General features: G+C 40.9%; 1 protein-coding gene across 1 annotated transcript in view; it reads left to right on the forward strand.

Annotated features, from left to right (window-relative positions):
• The first annotated feature begins 3,504 nt into the window (after positions 1-3,504).
• LOC101739708 (potassium channel subfamily K member 1) overlaps positions 3,505-22,289 on the forward strand; it is a 65,537-nt gene continuing 46,752 nt past the window's right edge. The window contains exon 1 of the mRNA XM_038019414.2: positions 3,505-3,665. The gene's annotated coding sequence lies outside the window, so the exon portion shown is untranslated. The remainder of the gene's footprint in view (positions 3,666-22,289) is intronic.

A 22,289-nucleotide genomic window follows, 5' to 3' on the forward strand; every position in this document is an offset into this window, starting at 1 on the left:
ACCACCGGATCGGAAACGCGACTCACTGAGAAGGTCCGGCGAGAAACTCAGTGGGCTGTGTCTGTGGGTTAATTTACTCGCCGAGCCCTTCATTGCAATAGACGGGTTCGACGAGAAGGATGACCGGTGCTTGAGGTACTTAAAAGCACCGTTAGTGGATCGGGAGGATTCAAGATGACGTGTTTTGGGCGACGTCAGCTGTTTACCGTTTGGTCCGCAGGATCGGCTATGTAGTTACCGGCGGTCACGATGAGAGGATTCTCGTGTCGTGCCGCTTTATCGAAATGGCGCATCGATGCCGACTGTGAATACTTACTGGTGGACTCTAGATTCAGGTCGTCGTGCAGGTCGATGTTCCTGTCGAACCACGGGGGCTCCGACGGCTGTCCTGCAAAAACGGGATTGAATGGTTTGAAGGAGTTTCAAATTAGTTGATGCAAAGATGGTTTTGAGAAAAATCGGCGTACGTAAGTTAGGCTGTTTTCCTTGTAAGGCGAAAAACCTTTTTTTTATGACTGATTCGGTGGTGCAATAGTTACCGCATCTGACTGTTGTGCCGAAGGTCGTGGGTTCGATTCCCACACTGGATAAACATTCGTGTGATTAACAGATTTGTTTGCTCTTTGTCTGGGTGTTTATTATGTTTATTGTTGGTATATTTAAACGTATATAAGTATATATGTCACTCTACGGTACCCGTAGTCCTAATTTGGGGACGAATGACCGTCCGTGATTTATTCCCAATTATTTTATTTTATTTAATATATATGAAGGTACGTTCAATAGTTCCTATTATTTGTTTTATATTTTCATAGTATGTTTTTTCCCTACCTATTCGTTATAACCTAAGAGGCTATTCCAGCTACTCCCGGATGGGGAGCATGTTAAGCCATTATCGGAAGGCTTAGACTTCACAAAGTGGATGTCGCCAATCCCCTTGGGAAAGATCTTCAATATTCCCGGCCCGCCTTTTACGACTGATAACAACTAACAAAATTGAAATGCAACTAAAAAAATCCAGGATAGATTTTTATTACACGATATCATAGCCTCATCGTGGAAGTCATGAATGAACGCGAATTAAGTAGGTACGTATTTCATTAGAAAAAATTATATCTGCCTGCGGGATTAGAACACCGGCACATTCGCATCGCTCGATATGAGCACACCGCGCGTCTTATCCTTTAGGCCACGACGACTAATGAAATATATGAATAGAGGTGTGATAAAGATGTTTTGTTCAATACAGTGCAGTTTCAGTAGACGTCGGTGTTGCGTAGTTACAGTAAAGCTTGGGAAGCGAATATCTATTGAGTCGGTATGAAGTGAGATGTGAGTATGATAAACTTATTAGGCAATACCGTTTGACTTGTTCATAGTTTCCTTCTGCCCGAAGGTTAATAAAAAAATACTTAAAAAAAAACAATTGACTTAAAAATTTTTTGTAAAATAGCCTCCTGTGTGTAGTTTTTTTTTATTGCCTTTGTAGGCAGACGAGTATACGGTCCACCTAATGGTGCGTGGTTACCCTCGCCCATGGACTTCAGCAATGCCAGGGTCAGAGCCAAGCCGCTGCCTACCGTTAAGTACTCTCCACAAGCCTCGTTTGAAGAAGGATATTATTATGCCATGCGCTCGTAGTGTCAATAGTTATAAATATTTTATTGACAGATATCGTAAACAGTAGAAAGATTATCGTTTTGATAATATCTTAAAAAGCCCCTCATGCTTTTTTTTACAATCAATTTATTTTCTATTTTAGTTGGATTTACTTTATAAGCGTGTTTTTTAGTTGTTTTTTGAAACTATTATTTATTTTTCATTTTTTGGTTTAAGTAGCATTATGTATCATTAATTATTCATTAATGTATAACAATATATTTACGCAAATACTGCAGTTTCCAATTTGCTAAGTGGTAAAAAGAAGACGCTCAAATGAATCTGTTGTTTTGACTGCCCAAAGTAAATAACGGACTGCTTAAAATATTGAATTATCATCGGTCCTTAATAAGTATTCCAAATTTCGAGTTAATCCCACTTTTTGAAGTGGATAGAATCATGTTCAAAGATTTCGTCACATACTAACATAGATACTGACATACATATGAAGCTAATAAAACGTATAAAATAACAATATAGACCATTTGATTTGTTCATAGTATTCTTGCACCGAGATTTTATTTATTTACATATAAGTCTTAAAAATCACGCGGAGATTTCTATAGGTATGATAATACAGTAAATCTAAATCTAGTTAATGAGTAAAAAAGTCGTAATATTGTTTCTTCGTTAATCTTCATGTTCGTATAGGGCGGGTAATAAAAAAGAGCATTGAAATTCTGTAAAGAAAATTTGTCTTAAATTAGACAAATCAATCTATGAATTAATGTAAAATACATTTTATGTGATTTGTTAGCAGTATCTTGTCTTTAAGCAGTTTATCTACGTATCTGCCACTCGGTTCTTATTTGAGCTTTAAACAATGACAGTACACTATGATTTTTTTGGTTTAAATTCGTTCGTAATTTTTTTCCTGTGCTTTCATACTAAAAGAAGTTAAAGTTAAATAACAATCTACTCTACAAGATAGAAATATAGTAGTTATTTAATTCAACCACATTTGACACACGGCCAGTCTGATGTTTTTATACACCTACCTAAGCGGAACAAAATCAAAATACAATTCTTATTTTAGCTTTTTTTGTTACATAGTCTTCGAATAATTAGGAATAAAAAAATGGCGGCAAACTTTAAGCAGACGAAAATTTAATTCTTTAAAATAAAAACGCATTTTATATTCAGGTCAGCAAAAAAAACAGCCGACAAACAATTCCAACTGTGTACCCCAGAAATATTTAATCAGGGAACTCAAACAACTGGCTGGCGGTCTGCATTCTCATGAAATTGCCGCGAACGAAAACAAACATTACATAAAACGTCGCCATGTTGATGACGTCAAAACATGGCCGGCCCATTGATAAAGTATGGCGCCGGGTAGTGAGTGCGCATGCTTGAAAGACTATACATTCATTGATACTTATGTAGCAGTAGATTGTCACCTTGTTATTTTGAGGAATTATTTTTAATCTACTTTTAGAGGAATGATAAAAAATTTATGAATTAATATATAATGCATGGGTTTCTAATTATCATTGATACATTCAATGTTTTGATGATTAGCAGCACCAGTATTATTTATTAACTCAAAACTTTTTAAAATAGAAATTACACACGTTTTGCAATTACCAAACGTGATTTAAAAAACTATCCTTAAAAATAGTACTTGTTTTTGTGAAAAAAAAAAAAAGCGGCGCCCTTCAATTTTTAGAAAGGTTATTGAAAACAGTTTTTAATCAAATCAAAGAGACAGATCTGCAGGAGTTTAGAAAGATTTAAATTTAAAACAAAAAATCTGATAATAGAACACTGTGTGAGCCATTTAAAAACAACCCTCATCAGTCTCTTGGGGCTGACTGGGGCGCCAAATATAGGCTTTGTCAGATGTCGCCTTTGCTTCGAACGGGTCGGACGAGTTCGCGCGCTAACCGCTGATTCGGTACACTCGAAATCGGACGCTAATAAAAACTGACAACTTCTATATTTAAATAACTTTAAACTCCTAATAAAAATAATATTTCATTGTCACTTGAGTGCGAAACAAACCGGTGAGTACTTTTCTTTACTTTTAGCAAGTTATTTGAATTTGTAAAAAACAAAAATAAAGGTGTGTATGTAGTATATACGCAGCCTTGCGTTTATAATTCAAGGAATCATAACTTATATTTTTTGCACTGTTAATTATTATTGTCCTAATACACTATAAAGTTTGTTTATTTATTATAGTATATCATTTATTGATCGACTGGCTCCGATATTTTATTTGAATTCTTTAGGCTAATGGAAGTTAATAGGCTATAATTCCGCAATAATAAATTGTGATTTTCGTAACACACAATGGTGCGTAGCTTCGAAATAAGCTTTTTATTTTTCGATTTCATGCTCTACGAAGCGTAGCAGATCCGGCCGCTACGACTTACTACGGTAGGCGGTTAGAGTAGATTGATTTTAAAATGAACAAAAAATCATTTATGACTGAATTATTTCATGAATACCTACTTTTGTGGGTTGTGCTCGTACGCATTGATAATAGGTGCTGCTTAATATTGTCGCAAAACAAACATATTGACGGGTTAAAGGCGTTTAAGCGACATTTCGATTAATACGCTAAAGAAATAAAAAAATAAAAAAAAATACGCGACTTTTATCTTTATAATTAAGGGTGCGTTTTATTTAGTATTTTTTTTTATTACTTAAAATGGGTGGACGAGCTCACAGCCCACCTGGTGCTAAGTTACTGGAGCCCATAGACATCTACAACGTAAATGCGCCGTATTAGCATCGACAGGTAGATATTTTTAATTTAACTTCAATTGACCCATTGAATTAGCTGAAGAAGTTTTTTTGTTATGATATTCTTTCCATATTTTAAAATTTTAATGGCTCTCCTGTGAAGTTGTGAAAAATATCGCTTAAACCAATTTGACTTTCACGCCTCGGTATTATTGTTTATGTGTAGAATAGGCGGAATTTCAATGCAACTTTGACTTCATGTCCCGAATTACAGGTCGCGCTAACTGTGAGATCTATGTAACTCATCTATATCTATTTAGACCACAGAAAACCTATGTTAGTTAAATGACAATACTCAAACTTCCAGAATATATCTATACTTTTAATATTATAAAGCGGAAGAGTGTGTTTTTTTATTTTTTATTGCATAGATTTGTGGACGAGCTCACAGCCCACCTGGTGTTAAGTGGTTACTGGAGCCCATAGACATCTACAACGTAAATGCGCCACACACCTTGAGATATAGTTCTAAGGTCTCAGTATTGTCACAACGGCTGCCCCACCCTTCAAACCGAAACGCATTACTGCGTCACGGCAGAAATAGGTGGGGCGGTGGTACCTACCCGTGCTGACTCACAAGAGGTCCTACCACCAGTGTTTATTTGAACGCGCTAATTTCAGGAACTAGTGGTCCGATTTTCAGTGTTAGATAGCCCATTTATTGAGGAAGGCATAACATAACATAATATAACATCACGGTAAGACCAATACAAGTGGAGCACCAATAAAGAATGTTTCAAAATAGAGGTTTAAATGGCTTCGTTAACATTCTATAATTCAAAAATATTTTCACTTTCTACGTAAATGAAGTGGGGGGTAAAATTTAGCGTTATGTCAAACTATTCCACGCGGGCGGAGTCGCGGGCAAAAGCTTGTAAAATATCTACAAGTCTAACAGTGACATCGTTCTCATCACGACGCCTGATGTGATTATCTCTCTTGCCACGTCGACGTTAGAAAATGTACTTATTTCCGTTAGAACATTAACTCAATTGTTAACATCTACATGTAAAGGATGTGATACATTACACAGCCGGAAGCGAACAGCGAACGAAGCCGTGTATTATTAGATGTATAATATATATTATATATATATTTTATTGCTTAGATGGGTGAACGAGCTCACAGCCCACCTAGTGTTAAGTGGTTATTGGAGCCCATAGACATCTACGACGTAAATGCGACACCCACCTTAAACTTGGAAAATAAATACTATATTATTATATTTTTTTGTAACAAACATTACATGTTTTCTGTTTATTGTTGATTAGTTACCCCATTATAATTGGTTATTAGGAAACGATGGTTGTGTGATATAGGTATAAAGAAAAACCTTTATTATTTAAAACTCTTTAGTTTTTAAAAAGGATTTTTCTTCATTGTAATTCAGTGTCATGTAGTGAAGTCTGACGTTCAGTAAAAAAGAGAGTTCAGTTTTGCTTAGTTTATTAATACTCTTTACTGTTGATTTTTTAATATGAATTTTAAAATATGTTAAGGTCTTTAAAATTTGTTTTCTTACTTTAATCACAGAAAATACAATTAAGTCTTTTATTGTTTATTCATTCATACTCCATATATAGGTAGGTATACATACTAGGTAAATACTATATGAATAAAAACTCAATAACAATTAGTCAATACTATAATTGGCTCACGGCCTCAGGGAATAGAACAAAGCCGTGACATGTGTACGGGGGATTAATGATACTAAACTAATTTTCTGTAGTCAAAGGAACACACGCATTATTATACTCGTAGAACTAGAGGTTTTTTTATTTTTTTTATTTATTGCTTAGATGGATGAACGAGCTCACGGCCCACCTGATGTTAAGTGGTTACTGGAGCTCATAGACATCTACAACGTAAATGCGCCACCCACCTTGAGATATAAGTTCTAAGGTCTCAGTACAGTTACAACGGCTACCCCACTCTTCGAACCGAAACGCATCACTGCTTCACGGCGGAAATAGGCGGGGTGGTGGTACCTACCCGTGCGGACTCATAAGAAATCCTACCACCAGTAATTACGCAAATTATAATTTTGCGGGTTTGGTTTTTATAACACCATGTTATTCCTTCACCGTGGAAGTCAATCGTGAACATTTGTTGAGTACTTCATTAAAAAAATTAGCGTCGTGTAATAAAAATCAAACCCGCAAAATTATAATTTTCGTAATTACTGGTGGTAGGACCTTTTGTGAGTCCGCATGGGTAGATACCACTACCCTGCCTGTTTCTGCCGTGAAGCAGTAATGCGTTTTGGCTTGAAGAATGGGGTAGCCGTTTGTAACTATACTGAGACCTTTACGTTGTAGATGTCTATGGGCTCCAGTAACCACTTAACACCAGGTGGGCTGTGAGCTCGTCTACCCTTCTAAGCAATAAAAAAAACACCATAACGTGGGTCGTATGCTTGTCTACAAGGGCAATACAAAAAAATATCTTCAGGATCGATACGCATATGGGGAGACTTTGGATTTCAATGATAATTCTGTTGTTTATTCGAAACGACCTGATGGTGGCCTCTACACATTTTTACGTCGGAATTCTAGAATAAACTCTCTCATATTGTATTTTCAGAGTTTTACGACATGTCTGCCTTCACATAAGATTTAAATATATTATTTTATAATATAAGCGGTAACGTGATCGGATTTTGTCTTAAAAAAAAATCACAGTCCCTTGAAACAATTACTGCTACTAGAGGTCCCGCAGTAGTCGTAATTCGACTATAATTAATTGGAATTGTAAGTTTGTACACTATTCAGATTGTATTTTATAACTCTATAATCACAAACTTTGCCAAGACTACACTATAAAAAATATTAACAAAGACAAATCATATTCTATTCTCAATTTGACAACAGATGTCAAGAACAAAACTTTGACAATAAATAGTATGCATGCGTGTGTGCGTCAAATACATGGTATGTAGTGTGTGTAATGTTTTCTTTATTGATTTAATGTATCTTTTATGTATTATTTAAAAAAAATATTAGCATTGTGTACTTCTTCTCTATATTCTCTATAAGTGTGGAAAATTTCATACTCCTCCATCCGCGCAGTTGTCGTAAAAAGGGATACAAAGTTTTTGCTTCACGTACTTATTTAATTACTGCTATTCTGTTCCTCTGCTAACAGAGGAACAGAACAGTCTGGAGAGACATACTGGACCAGGCTAAGGCCCACCCTGGGCTGTAAGGCCTAAGATGATGATGATGATGTTCCTCTGCTAACGCAAGCTTTAAGCAGTTCCTATTATTCACATTGTGCATACAAATTACTCGTATAGTGATTTATTACCTCGGCTCTCCGCTTTTCTCCGCTCACTAAACACACAGCCCACAAATGAAAGTAAGTGGTTGAGAGCCTTCGAGACAAGCTATCACCACCCATCCTATACTGTCGCTTTGAGTGTCAAATATGAGACTGTAATTGTCACAACTAATTGTTAGGTTTTGTAAGTGAACGAAGCGAGCTACGTGCCGAGTTCTTTGTGTCACATTATTCGATTATTTATGATTCGTGTAACCAAATCGTATGGTGTCTTAAATACAAATATTCATGTTAAGATAAATATGGTACGCTTGCAACTTGGCGCACGTGAAGGTTCTTTTGCGGTGTGTAGTAATGTGGTTTTCTTCATTTTCGGTCCTTCAATCAAATTTCTCTTGATATAGGGAGTGCTGTGTATAAGAGAAATAACCTAGCTTCCTTTGTCTCTTCCCTCTCTCCACGGTCGAGTAGTTCGCGAGACGCTCGGTCTATTTTCTCACTCTCGCTCTTCCTAAATTGTATCTCTTCTCTCTAGCCGTAACGAATCTGCCGAGAGTTAAATTTTCCTCTCAACGCGCCCAAGGAAATTTCACTTGAAAAACACGTCCAATGTGAAATGAATGCGCTGGACTGATCAAGTGAAAATCATTATCAAAAACCGGTTAACGAGTGCATGTCAAGGCTTTAATAAACAAGACTCCACATGACCACGACTGCTCTGCCAAGAGTAACCGACTATGATGACGACGATGATGGTGATGATGAATGTGAAATTGGTTCATCGCTTCGAGGACAATAAAAAATGTACTTGTCTATTAAATAATTATCTCAGTGATGTGGGGCATTGTATTGGACCGTAGATCGATCTTGATTAATAATGATAGCCTAAAGAATAAGGCGTAAAATGTACTCATATTGAACGAAGCTGTGAACACGTCGTAGCGGGCAGTCATCATAGAACACGACAGTTTTAAGATAAGTTTACATATTATTATATATGTACAAGTCGCGAACAATAATTATAGGATCGTCGATCTACCGAGTAAATTCACCAGCTCGGTGTAAGAAGATCTTCTCTTTGTCTTTATCCTCCGAAACGGTGCTCAAATCACGGAGGCGGCTATATTTATTTCTAACTAGCTGACCCGGCAGACGTCTTAGTGCCTCAATCGATAAATAAAAGACCTAAAATAAAAGGAATCCATCCGATGGGGGGGACATCATAGGAAAATCAAAATTGTTATTTTTATTTAATTCCGAGCATTTTCATATTTGTTTTAAGCCTTCTCTGGACTTCCACAAATCATTCAAGATCAAAATTAGCCAAAACGGCCCAGCCGTTCTAGAGTTTTAGCGACACAAACGAACAGCAAATCATTTTTATATATAGAGATTTATAAATTTCCGTGATGATTGGTGGTAAGACGTATTGTAAACGCGCGCGGTTGGGTGGTAATGTGAGAAACAATGAGTATTGACTACGGCCTCATGATCCATAGAAACAGCCCACTGAGTTTCTCGCCGGATCTTCTCAATGGATCGTGATTCCGATGCAATGGTAGATTCTGCAGAGCACTGCTCTTGCTAAGGTTAGTATTAGCAACGTCGTCAGTTTTGAGCCCCGTGAGCTCACCTACTTGTCAGGTTACGCTGACATAGCTTCTCAATGCTATCAGTTTAGGTAAAAAAAAGAAGATACCACAGATTTAAATTTAAAGTAAACTTAATTGTTAAGAACATTTAAAACACTTGTAGAAACGCTGCGAGTCTGACAGCTGTAACAACTTAGTTGGTCGTCGTAATTTTATTGTTTTTCGAATTCGACTGTGGAAGAAGCACTCCCGGTTGTAATGTAATTATAATGACGACAAACGCAGAAGTTCTCGCGAACAATTAGTACCGGGGAAGCGTCTCCAGCCGAGGCGTTAATTGGACTGACTGAAGTGTTCAATGCTGTACAAACGAGTTCTAAGTCAGATTACTTTTTTGTCGTTGTGTTCCCAAGAAACTTTTACACATTAATAATTCCTTATTCAACACGGCTAAGCGATTTATTATGTTTTCGTTGGTGTTCTAACACATAAGCTTTGATTGACTTCATCAAGTGGTCGTCTCATTTCTCTCTTAGAGAGAGAGAGAGAGAGAGATACTTTATTACATATCAACACAATTAACATTCAAAAACAGTCAACAGGTAGGTTTAATTGTACAATAGGCGGTTTTATCGCTAAAAGCGATCTCTTCCAGGTAACCGTTTTATATCTACACAAATTCTGAAAATAATACAACAGGTATGTTAAGATATACCCTTATTAACAACATTGACCAAGATAGAACAAACCTTTGCACACATTATGAAAGAAAATATATATTATATATATTATATACAATTAATATATATTTACAGTTTAAGTATAATATCGAGGGAGGGGGTTCAAGCAATACGCAGCGCCGTGGCTTTGCCCCTGGCATTGCTGAAGTCCATGGACGACGGTAACCACTCACCATCAGGTGGGCCGTATGCTCGTCTGCATACAGAGGCAATAAAAAAAGGGTGAAGGGCTATTTGTTTTGAGCGACGTTTTGGCTTAGGCAACTTCACAGGAGAGCTATTTAAAGTTTAAAATTTGGATAAAATATCATAACAAAAAACTTCTTTTGCGATTGGAATGACGTAAACTTAATTGAAGTTCAATTAAAAACATCAAATTGTCGATACTAATACCAAATAAAACGGAGCTTTAATTAAAAAGACAAATGTCGCGTTTTAAATTTCACTTAAACCAAATAGCCATGGAATCACTTTATGACTAGGGAATTAAAGTTCAAAATAGACTGCAGGTATTTTTAAGGCCTGCTCCAGTAACAAACAGAAGCATATGTAGGCGTAGAGGCTATGACGTCAGTGGACGGATCGATTCGCCGTCCTGTTCACATAGATATAGACATCACTGTGCACGGGTCACAGTCTGGAACAACTCATTATTCTTATTTTACTTTCATCGTGACGTCATCTGTGGCTACAATATATTATGCAAGCATAACCAATCAGGAAAATTAGTATGCACAATCTATCCAATTGACGTAACCACACCGGGTATTGTTCCTTTTATCGTGAAAGTCTGTTGTTTATGAGTGACAGATACGTAAATATTTGTAGAATTTTACTCTTATTTCAACGGTAATAGTAATACCAATGCGGTGGACCGACCAAATTAAAACTGCAGTGGGAGATCCCCTAAATGAGTGCAGTAGAATGGCCTCGAGCAGGGAGAGATGGCGCGACATCGTGAGACGCATCAAGTCTGCCCCTTCCAACACTACATGACGATCACGACCACTCTGTCAAGAGTGACACGACTGAGAAGAAGAAGAAGAAGAAGAAGAAGTACCACGAGATATATCGAATAAATTGAGATTATCATTAAGAACAATAAGCGTTAGACATGTGAAGCAGACGAACGAAAACTACAAGCAGTGCTTAGTAAGAGTTTTTTAACGTTCTCGATAGCGTAAAAGTTAACTCAAATATGTATGACCGTAGAGTGTCGAGAATGAATCTAAGCATTCGTTCACATAAAAAAAATCATTTTTTTATTATTATTTCATAACCGCCGTTCGAAATTTAAACAAGGTAATTTCTTTGTTTCTCACATTTTAGAGACAATAATTGAAGACATAAGTGGATGAAGGGGTTAAGTACCATTTTTATAATTTTTGAGTGTTTATATTGAATGAAGGTTCTATGTGCCCATAAACCATATTAGACCTTAAAGTCTATTTTAGGTTTAAAGGCTATTTTTAGAAATTGCATGCGATGAAGGAGTTCATCCACTCATTACTTCAATTTATAAAATCCTAAATCCTATGCGATGCGTTCGATCGTAAGCTACAGTGGTGTGCAGTAGCACTCTTTATCTTTAGAGAACTGGAGTTCAAATTCAATTTTCGACTGCGTGATTGACGTCATTCGGTGCTTACGACCTTCTAGAATGGAACGAATCCTGATGAGCTGAAGGAAATTTAGTGATGTTCTATACTGACATTCATTTTCATTAAACGGGTTATGTGAAATTAAAAAAGTTCTTACACGTTTTTATTGCTTCATCGTCAAAGTTGTTTATGAATACTGCCCACTTGTATATCGTAAAAAAAAATCGTATCGCATTGCTTGGTACGACAACATCGGGCGCCTTATCTTTTAGGCTGCAACGGCTTGTATCAAAATATTATGTTACGACAATTTAAGACATATACATAAATAAGTATAGAATTGGGACCGTGGCGCATAAAAAAGTTATTCCTCCACTGTTGCGCTTTTATTCTTCCTATCCAAAATATTTTTTATTATATTAATTAAAAATTAACTGACACCTTTTTGCGCCTAGCTCAGTCAATCGTCTTCGCCATCTTATTGTTCTCTGTTATTCTCTTTTCCTTTTCTTACCGTATTCTCTCACTCATATCCTAACGCTCCGTTCCACACTCTTTTCATACTTTCCATTCTTACCAATCCTAAATAATATGTATACATAGTTAGACTAGATAATTTACAAAACAAGGAACCTAAAAGAAGCGATAAAATAAACACATTAACTATGTAGTTGAACTTCGGTAACCAGATAGCTCGTCTTCAGTTTCCATTTAATTTTGCTATCAAACTGGAATGTTCGAGATTATAACGTTGACATATTTCTTTCTGTTGTTTTTTTTTTTCAATGCTTTTAACTTTATACACTGATCGTTATTTAGCGCTGTACTGAATAATGAGTAGCTTTTTACGATCCGAATATCTGTTTTCATGTTTAATAAAACATTGTTTTATCGTCGCTTCGATCGTTTCTGTGTGTAATATTTTTTTTAATTTGCATATACTAATTTTGAGGTATTCGTGAGTTGTTCACACGATTATAAACGCTATTTAGGTATGCCCACTGATTTTCTCGCCGGATCTTCTCAGTGGGTCGCGATTCCGATCCGGTGGTAGATTCTGCGAAGCACAGCTCTTGCTAGGGCTGGTGTTAACAAATTCTCTCAGGTGAGCCCGTAAACTTACCTGTCCGTCCGGGCGTAGGTAGAATAGCCTCTTAGGCTATCAGCGAATAGGTAGGGATAATTAAAAAAAACTCGCATGCACTTTAAACTATACTACAAGCTTACAAATAATTATCCAGGGCTTATTGGAAGTATTCAAATGTGTACCGGAATCTCATCTGTTTCTGAGACAAAAATGTAGGTTCCCTAAATAAAATTGTTTGTCCAACCACTCCAATTTACAAATCTAGACATTACGGTACGGTAAAATAACATTTTTTACAATTTTTGTCTGTCTGTTTATTCCGGCTAATCTTTGGAACGGCTGGACCGATTTTGTCTAGACTTTCACTGAGAGGTAGCTGATGATATAAGGAGTAACTTAGGCTACTTTTTTTAGACTAGCTTCACCCCGGCTTCACCCGCGGTACGATAATTATCGCGGGTAACATCGCGGGACTCAGCTATCAATAATAAAATTTAATGTTTCCGAAGCGAAGCGAGGGCGGGTCGCTAGTCTAAAATATGTAAGAACTCAAATTTAAACAATGATAAATCTTGATTTGACTTACAATCTAAACACCAAAAAAATTAATTTTGTATATTTCGCAATTTCGCACATGTTAATATGTCATCTCAATACTTTGACTGAGTTCCCGAGCGCTATGACATGTCCTTCTTCAAACGAGGCTTGTGGAGAGTATTAAGCGGTAGGCAGCGGCTTGGCTCTGCCCCTGGCATTGCTGAAGTCCATGGGCGACGGTAACCACTCACCATCAGGTGGGCCGTATGCCCGTCTGCCTACAAAGGCAATAAAAAAAAAAAAAGTTTTACTTTCTTCCTGTACATTCTTATGTACATTTGCCGATCCGATATCTTTAATCGCGATAACACCTCCATCAGTGATCAAACCGTCTGGTCGCGGCCGTGACCTTGCTCGCCGGATCGATATATCCTGTCACCTCTGAAGTCCACGATGACCTTGAACGGTCCCGAACCTTTTATGTTAATTTACTAATCTGTAGAAAAAACGGTGTACAGTTAAATCTCGTTTAATCGTGTTAATTTTACAATTTCCGATGTTTCGATTTCTAGCATATTCTAGAATCTCAGAAGATTAAACAAATACACAAATCGTAAAAAGTTTTAATTAACATGAATAAGGATTTTTTTTGCCGAGCAGGTGTTTTTGTTCTTTGTTGTTTTTGTCGAAAATTGTAAATGTACTTACATACTGTTAAAATGGCGTTAGCGTTATTTAGATTTAAAAAAAAAATACCTTCGATTCTATGTTGAAGTCGTCGTGGTCTAACGGATAAGACGTCTGGTGCATTCGTGTTGAGCGATGCACCGGTGTTCGAATCTCAGGCGGGTACCAATTTTTCTAATGAAATACGTACTCAACAAATGTTCACGATTGACTTCCACGGTGAAGGAATAACATCGTATAATAAAAATGAAACCCGCAAAATTATAATTTGCGTAATTGCGTAATTGCTGCATAACTGGTGGTAGGACCTCTTGTGAGTCCGTGCGGGTGAGTACCACCACCCTGCCTATTTCTGCCGTGAAGCAGTAATGCGTTTCGGTTTGAAGGGTGGGGCAGCCGTTGTTATTAGAGACTTTAGAACTTATATCTCAAGGTGGGTGGCGCATTTACGTTGTGGATGTCTATGGGCTCCAGTAACCACTTAACACCAGGTGGGCTGTGAGCTCGTCCACCCATCTAAGCAATAAAAAAAAATGTTAGCTACCGAAACACTATTCATTGCCTCTTGCATTAATACGTCTCGTTTAAATGTATTTAAAATTCGTGAACCCTTATTGGATCGTGGAAATGACTGGCAGCCCCGCCACGCGGCCTCCTACACACGAGACCATAGATTTCACCTGTCAGTTTATTTTTAATTACATTCCATTGCGCGCTACGCAAAATACAAAGATTACTAAATATTTTTTTTATATTAACCTTTAGTTTTCTTATGTCGGGGAATACTTTCTTCATTTTCGGGAACTATTTCTATATACTCTGTTAGCTATATGTGTTTATTGTTACATACTTTATTTGACGTAGTATCTAACGGATGCGAGAATACACGCCCCATTGTTTGAGTTTAAGTGAACTGTATGCGGTAATCAGTTAATGGATAGAAATTGTGAAACGATGCATTTATAGAGACCGTGCATTAGCTCGTCCGGAGTTTTCCCCGTAGACGTGGGCTTCAGGTTCTGTGGGCGGCGGAAATACACCACTCGACTTACTTTTTTTTGTTTTTTTTTATCGCTTAGATGGGTGGACGAGCTCACAGCCCACCTGGTGTTAAGTGGTTACTAGAGCCCATAGACATCTACAACGTAAACGTGCCACCCACCTGGAGACATAAGTTCTAAGGTCTCAGGTATAGTTACAACGGCTGCCCCACTCTTCAAACTGAAACGCATTACTGCTTCACGGCAGAATTAAGCAGGGTGGTGGTACCTACCCGCGCGGACTCTCTTAGGACTTAGGAAGTCTAGTGTCACAATTCAAATGGCGAAAACATAGCTCGCTTTCATATAACAATATGGTATAATTTAGAAGATCAATTTCATCTTTTTTTTCTTTCGATACTGATCAGGATATTGAAGTGAGGTTATAAGCAAAAGACTGCATTGTTTTAGATCTTTGATAGGTCCGCAGACTTACAGCGGACGTCTATCAGACTCTGTGTAAATGACATTCAAAGATTCCGTTACATTGTTGCGGGCAGACATCACACAACACAAGATATTTGACAGATACCTGAATCTTGCTTACAAATTTTCTAAGATAAACTTGCATATATACAAGTTCCGCTTCAAGCACCGTTCACCGTCCTCGCCGGATCCGAGCGTCGCGACTAAGGGCTCGACGAGTAAATTAACGCATAGACACAGCCCACTGAGTTTCTCGCCGGATCTTCTCAGTGGGTCGCGTTTCCGATCCGGTGGTAGATTCTGCGAAGCATTGCTCTTGCTAGGGCCAGTGTTAGCAACACTCCCGGTTTGAGCCACGTGAGCTCACCCACAACGAGAAGCTGAAATAGTCTCTCAAGGCTATCAGCATAGGTAGGAAAAAAGAAAACATCATTCGGACCGTCGCGTCGGTCTACCGAGCAATATCATCCGTTCGGTGGAGGATCTTCCCTTCGTCGTAACTCACAACATACAAACGAATAAACTCGTAGAGTACTACCAAACAAGGAAAGCGCGTTAAAAGCAATCGAAAACGTTATTTTAAATGAAGTGTTTCGGCAGGACCGCGAACCAACTAAAACGGATTCTAACACGAAACAATAGAAGAACAATGAAAGCCGCGAACAATATTAAAGTCTTTCATTAATGGAACGAAACAGAGGCGTTATTACTTAATGAATGTAAATGAAGATTCGTGGTCGATTTTTGGCGCACTAATGGAGGCTATTTGTAGGATTGTATGATGGAAAATCGATCTATGTTTGACGATCGAATTGGACGATGGATTTTTTAATTGAAGTTTGGTCCTGCCTGCCTAGGTCAGCTCACGAATTCACAGCTCAAATGATTTATGTACATTACTTATTGTCTGGATCCGTGGATTTGTCTACGACTCGCCTTCTGGTATCTTCTAGCATTTCTAGCATCTTCTAGTATTTTCTTTGATTTTCACGATTCCTAGAAATAATTAAAACTTTTACGGTTTTTGGAACGAAAACAGTATTCGAAACTTTAAGCTTTCGTGGTCACGGAATCACGTCTGCGATTCACTAAATCTGAAGAAAAAACTGTAATTAAATAGTTTTCGGAAAACAAAGGGCACATTAACATCTTCTACGCTCAGATCATAAATAATTTCGTCTAACCTAATTTACTTGGAAAAGTTTAAATCCATTTTAAGACTATTATATAGGCCAGATTTAATCCGTTTTCTCGGGCATTCCAGTCCGTCTTAATTGACTCATTTTAATATAGTCTTCGCCTATATTTGACCTAAATTAACCTAAAAATAAAACCTGACCTTTGACAGATCAGATTCTCTTGAGGCTAAATGTTACTCTAATTTTAAATTTTTAATTATTCAGGAACTTATAAATAGCGTTACTTCATGTACGCGGGGAAATGTTTAAATCAAAAGAAGGATTGGTAAGGGTAGGCGAGAAGGCATTGTCAAAAAGGACTTAAAAACATTCCACCGCTAGTACTTTGGGTAGGAACTATGTAGAAAGAAGGACTAGAGCTACACAAGGCAACAACTACAAAAAAAGAAATAAATTACTGAGTACCGGTTTGGGGAATTAGATACGAGATTGGGGTCTTGAAACGAGAAATCCCTAAGATTCGATTTTTCGGACGGTTTGACGCCAGAATTAATTAAGATAAGGCGCATGAAAAACGCGAGATTAACTCGTAAAAATAGTTTTGACTATACTATTTAACTATATAGTTTTTATGGTAGGTAAATTATTTGCCAATACAGTCAAGGTCTGTTACAGATTTTTTGGAATTAATAAAAACTAGATCTTATCTATTCATAAGATGAAAGATATAGTCGTTATTTATATGAGAGTTCAGTCCTAGATTGTTGTTACAGATGAATAAAATACTTTTTGGAATCACCCGGGTCGTGGGTTCGATTTCCACATAGGGCAAAACACATTTTGTGAATAACAGGTTTGCTTACTCTTTGTCTGAGTATTTATTCTCTATATATTAAAAAATAGTTTTGACTATACTATTTAATTAAATAGTTTTTATGGTAAGTTATTTGCCAATATAGTCAAGGTCTGTGTTGGGTACGCAGCACGTCACCCGTGTCGATAAGGCGAGTGACGCCAACCCAGGTTGGACGGGTTTATGAATCTTATAAGATTTCTTGAAATCCTATAAGACGCCGGATGCCCGTCTCGTGGCGATTATTCGTGTCGATCTGAAGCAGTCGATGTAGGGTCCTGAGGTGTACGATATCGTACAAGCTCACTCGAAATTAAAACTCAAAACTTTACTAATTAACGTAAACCGAGCCGACCGATCTGTCAATACAACCGAATTCAATAACCGACGATCTTTTCAATGGTCTTCGAGTCTTCAATAAATATCTTCGAGGCGCTGATGTCTTTACTCGTGCTTTTTTTATGTAATCTTCGTTCGGAGGGTCGGCGGCCGGCGGTTGGCAGGTAGTCGGTCGAGGGTCGGTCGGTAGGTCGGCAGGTAGTCGGTCGAGGGTCGGTCGGTAGGTCGGCAGGTACCTGACAGCGTCGCAGGGTCGCTTAACTACCTCGGAATGTTACCCTACAGAGATCTCGTGTAAAATACGGCTCTCGTCGAGATCATTTTCACTATGATCGGCTCGGTTTATTCGTTATATCTATTTATTTAATAAATGTATATACTAATGCCTTATACTTAACTATTCTATGTTGTAATCCCTATCGATACATATAACTTATTCTATGCTTAATCTATATGACGCGCCCGTATAAACAAAATACCCGGTCCTGAACACAGATAAATGCTGTTTGTTACATCGTTTCGGGACGCGGGCCGGGCGCGTGTTCATTTAAGTTAATATGCTAATCTTAAAACTATCGGGAATAATAAAGCAAAAGTGTATACTATTTATTTCAAAGCAACTTACGTTCTATTCTTAGTAAAATCTATGTGCACGTTATCTATATACTTATCTATCTATATGCACTCTATATAATTTATCTATTTGTTATAACTCTATGTCTATGTACGTATCTATATAAATCTATTATTCTATTCTATATTCTATTATATTCTTCAACTTATTCTATAATTATGGGGCGACGCCGCTGTCGCCAACATCCTCCCCCTCGTGCGTAGCACCGACTCCTTGTCGTGGCGACTCTATGGGCGTGGGCTCGTCGCTCGTTGCAGGCATCAGCAGGATCATCTTGGAGGCAGGTCTCTTAAGCAGACCGCCGCTCGTTCTGACGTCGACGGTTCGTACACGGTTGTCGGGGCCTGGGTAGGTGTGAACAACTTGCCCGCGCGGCCATGTGTTGCGTGGCAGCGTGGAGTCCACTATGAGGACGGTATCCCCACACTGCAAGTTCTCGCCGGCTGCTCTCCCGTCGATCTTCCTGGGCAGCAGCGTAGGCAGGTATTACTTGACCCACCTACTCCAGAAGTGGTCCGCCATACGCTGCGCCACTCTCCATGTCCTTTTGCCGGTCAGGTCTTCTTCTGTGTAGTCGCCGATTCGCGGAGCTCCGCAAGACCTCCCTATGAGGAAGTGGTTCGGCGTGAGTGCTTCTGACTCCCAACTCTCTTCCCTGGCGACGAGCGGTCGCGAGTTGACGACGTGCTCCGCCTCCAACAGAAGAGTGTGCAGAACTTCTTCCCTCGGGTGTCTTTCCTTCAGTGTGACCACCAGCGCGGTCTTCACGGACCGCACCAAACGTTCCCACGCGCCTCCCATGTTCGGCGCTCCTGGCGGGATGAACTTCCATTTTATGTTCATCTGAGCGGCCCGTGACATGACGTCTGTTTCCCTCGCGTTCTCGATCGCCTGCTTGAGCTCCTTGTTAGCGCCGACGAAGTTAGTCCCATTGTCGCTGTAAATGACTTTGGGCATTCCTCGTCGGGCGGCCATCCTGCGCAGCGCTAACAGCATTGAGTCTGCCGTCAGTGACGCTGCTAGCTCCATGTGGACTGCTCTCGTGGTGAGGCATGTGAACAGCACACCCCACCTCTTCTCGTGACGTCGTCCTACAGTCACCGTCATGGGCCCGAAGTAATCGACGGCAGCACAGGTGAACGGCGGCTCTCCATGTCGTAGCCGCTCTATCGGCAGGTCTCCGGTGGGCGGTAGTCGTGGTGTACTCCGATAGACCTTGCACCACTGGCATCGGACGGCCGTCGCTCGAATGGTCGATCTTAGACCCAGGATCCAGTAGCGCTGCCGCACCTCGTTCATCACCGTTGCGTGGTTACCGTGCTGGAACGCCTCGTGATAGTGTTTGATCAATAATCTCGCTATCACGTGCTTCCCGTCCAGCACGATCGGTCGCTTGCAGCCTGCATCTATGTATTGCGCTGCGTCGATACGTCCGCGCAGGCGCAACAGGCCATCTTCCATCACGACGTCGAGCCGTCGCAACTTGGGGTGACGTTCGGGATCTTTTTCACCGAAGCTCTCTCCTTGGCTGCTTCTCAGTAGGATCTTCTCCGCCTTCTTCAAGTGGGGCGGATCAAGCGGCAGCCATGCTTCTGTAGGTGCTTCCGGGGTCCTTAACTTCCATGTGGATCGGGGTTGCTTCGTTCGTGTCGTCCTCCACGTGGGATCTTGCTGCTTCGATTGTCTGGACACGCAGGCGCTCTCCTTCCGGGGTCGACACAGCTCGATAAATTGGAGGACCCTGGCTGTTGCTCTCAATAACCTGACCCAGCTCGAGAATCTGTGCGGATCGGGCGTGGGTTGAGCGTCAGCGGTCCTCGCTGTAGCGACCAGGTAGGCCTCTTTCTCTTCTCCAGACGGTTCTTGCTTGAAGGTTCGCGGCTTGGGCCAGCGCGATTCATCCCACGACAGGAACTCGGGTCCATTAAACCACCGATGCGTGTGGTCGAAATCCGCCGGCGCCTCTCTAGTTGCGTCGTCCGCTGGGTTCTGCGAGCCAGGCACCCATCGCCATTCTTGGGGCTTCGTTGACTCTTCTATCTCGGCGAGTCGGTGCGCGACGAAAGGTTTGAACGTGCGTGGGTCGGTCTTTATCCATGTCAGGACTGTGCTGGAGTCAGACCAGTACGTCCTTCCACCGACCGCGATGTCCAATTCGTCCGCTATCGCCTGTGCCATCCTTGTCCCCAGCAGTGCAACTTGCAGCTCCAGCCTTGGGATAGAGACTGGTCTCAGTGGGGTCACCCTGGCTCTCCCTGCTAGAAGCGTGACGCGGTAGGTGCTCTCGTCTGTCCTCTGACGCCAATAGACTGCACACGCGTAGGCCTTCTCGCTGGCGTCGGTGAACGTGTGCAGCTCCCCCTCAGTGTTGCAGCACGAGAAGCACCTTGCTATCGGAGGCCTTGCAACGTGCGGAGGTTCTCCATGTAGCGTTTCCACGCCACCTCGTCCTTTTCCAGGATGACGTCGTCCCAGTCGATCTCGCTCCGCCAAATGCTCTGAATGAGCGCTTTCCCTTCTATTAGCACGATGTTTGTACTCCTTGGCATTCTTATTTGTAACGAACAGCGCCGCGCTCGTTGAAAAGGCCGCTCCGAATATGACCGACGTCATTCTATACTCTTTTGAAGCGGCCTCGCGTCGATCTTCTCTATAGAGGAATCTCAGGCTGTCGCGGTCCTCGTCCCTGATCCTTATCTGCAGGAACCTCTCCTTGATGTCCGCGACAACCGCGACGAGCCTTTGCCGGAACCGCAACACCACTCCGAACAGGGATTGTAGGTCCGAGCTTCGAAGCGGCCGTCCTCGCGTCTCCGACCTCTGTTGTCCTCCTTCTCCAAGATGTCGAGCACCTTCGCCTCCATATCCGTGCTCGGACGCTTGGGTGCGACTCTATTGCGATGTGCTCCTTCACCAGTCTGTCCAAGGCCTCTTCGCGCATCGATACATGGGCGCAGGTGAGGAAGTTGACCTCTTTTGCGTTGTTGCCGTCGAGACCATGTAGCACCCATCCCAATTGGGTGAATGAGGCTACCGGCTGGTTCCTCTTGCCCCTGCGCGTCGTCTTGGCGGCGATGAGTCCCCAGTTGTCCTGCCCAATCAATAGTTTGGGGGATTGTTCTTCGTAATTTAACTGGTCCGCTAGGCTCCTCAGGTGCGCGTAGCCTTCGATGGTCTCTCTTTTCAATCGCTGGGGTGCAAGGCTCATGTCGTCCATTGTGCGCGCTCCGAAGATCGTCCTCTTCTGCCGCTGGTGAAGCCCTCGAACTCGGATGTTAAGCTTCATCGAGTCCTTCTTCGCTAGGGTCTTCCCGCCCACGGTCTCGAGGCGGAGCATCTCTTTGGGTCCCTTCAGGCCGATCTGCTTCGCCACGCTCGAGTCCAGGAGAGTTACCGTGGAGCCTTCGTCCAGCAGGGCCAGCACCGTCGTCGATCCCGACGGCCCGTACACTTCAACGGGCACCATCTTCAAGTACGCCCTGCTGATCCGTGTGCAGTTGATGGGAAGTCGCACGTTGTTCGCGACTTCCCTGTTCTCTGCTGGCTCTGTCTCCGGCTTCTCGTTGTGTAGCGAGTGGTGATGCCAGCGCTTGCACGTGCGGCATGGCGGTCGTTGACATGATTGCTTCCGGTGCTTACCGTCGAGGCACTTGTAACACAGGCGCGACTCCTTTGCCATTCTCCATCGTTCCTGCACCGTAGCTCTCTCGTACCTCGGACAATCGTACAGTGGGTGCCCTTCATTGCACTGCGGGCACGCCGGCTTGTCTATTATTACTCTGTCCGAAGTTGCGCGCTCGGTGCAGTCGGTTGTGGCGTGCGTCGCCTGTCGCCTCGATGGTTGTCTTTTCGTTGCTACTTCAGCCACGGCGTGTGGCCCGCACCGGTCCGCCATCTTGTTTAGGAAGCCGCACATCGTGTTGAG

Source organism: Bombyx mori, chromosome 23, assembly GCF_030269925.1.
Source record: "Bombyx mori chromosome 23, ASM3026992v2".
NCBI lineage: Eukaryota > Metazoa > Arthropoda > Insecta > Lepidoptera > Bombycidae > Bombyx > Bombyx mori.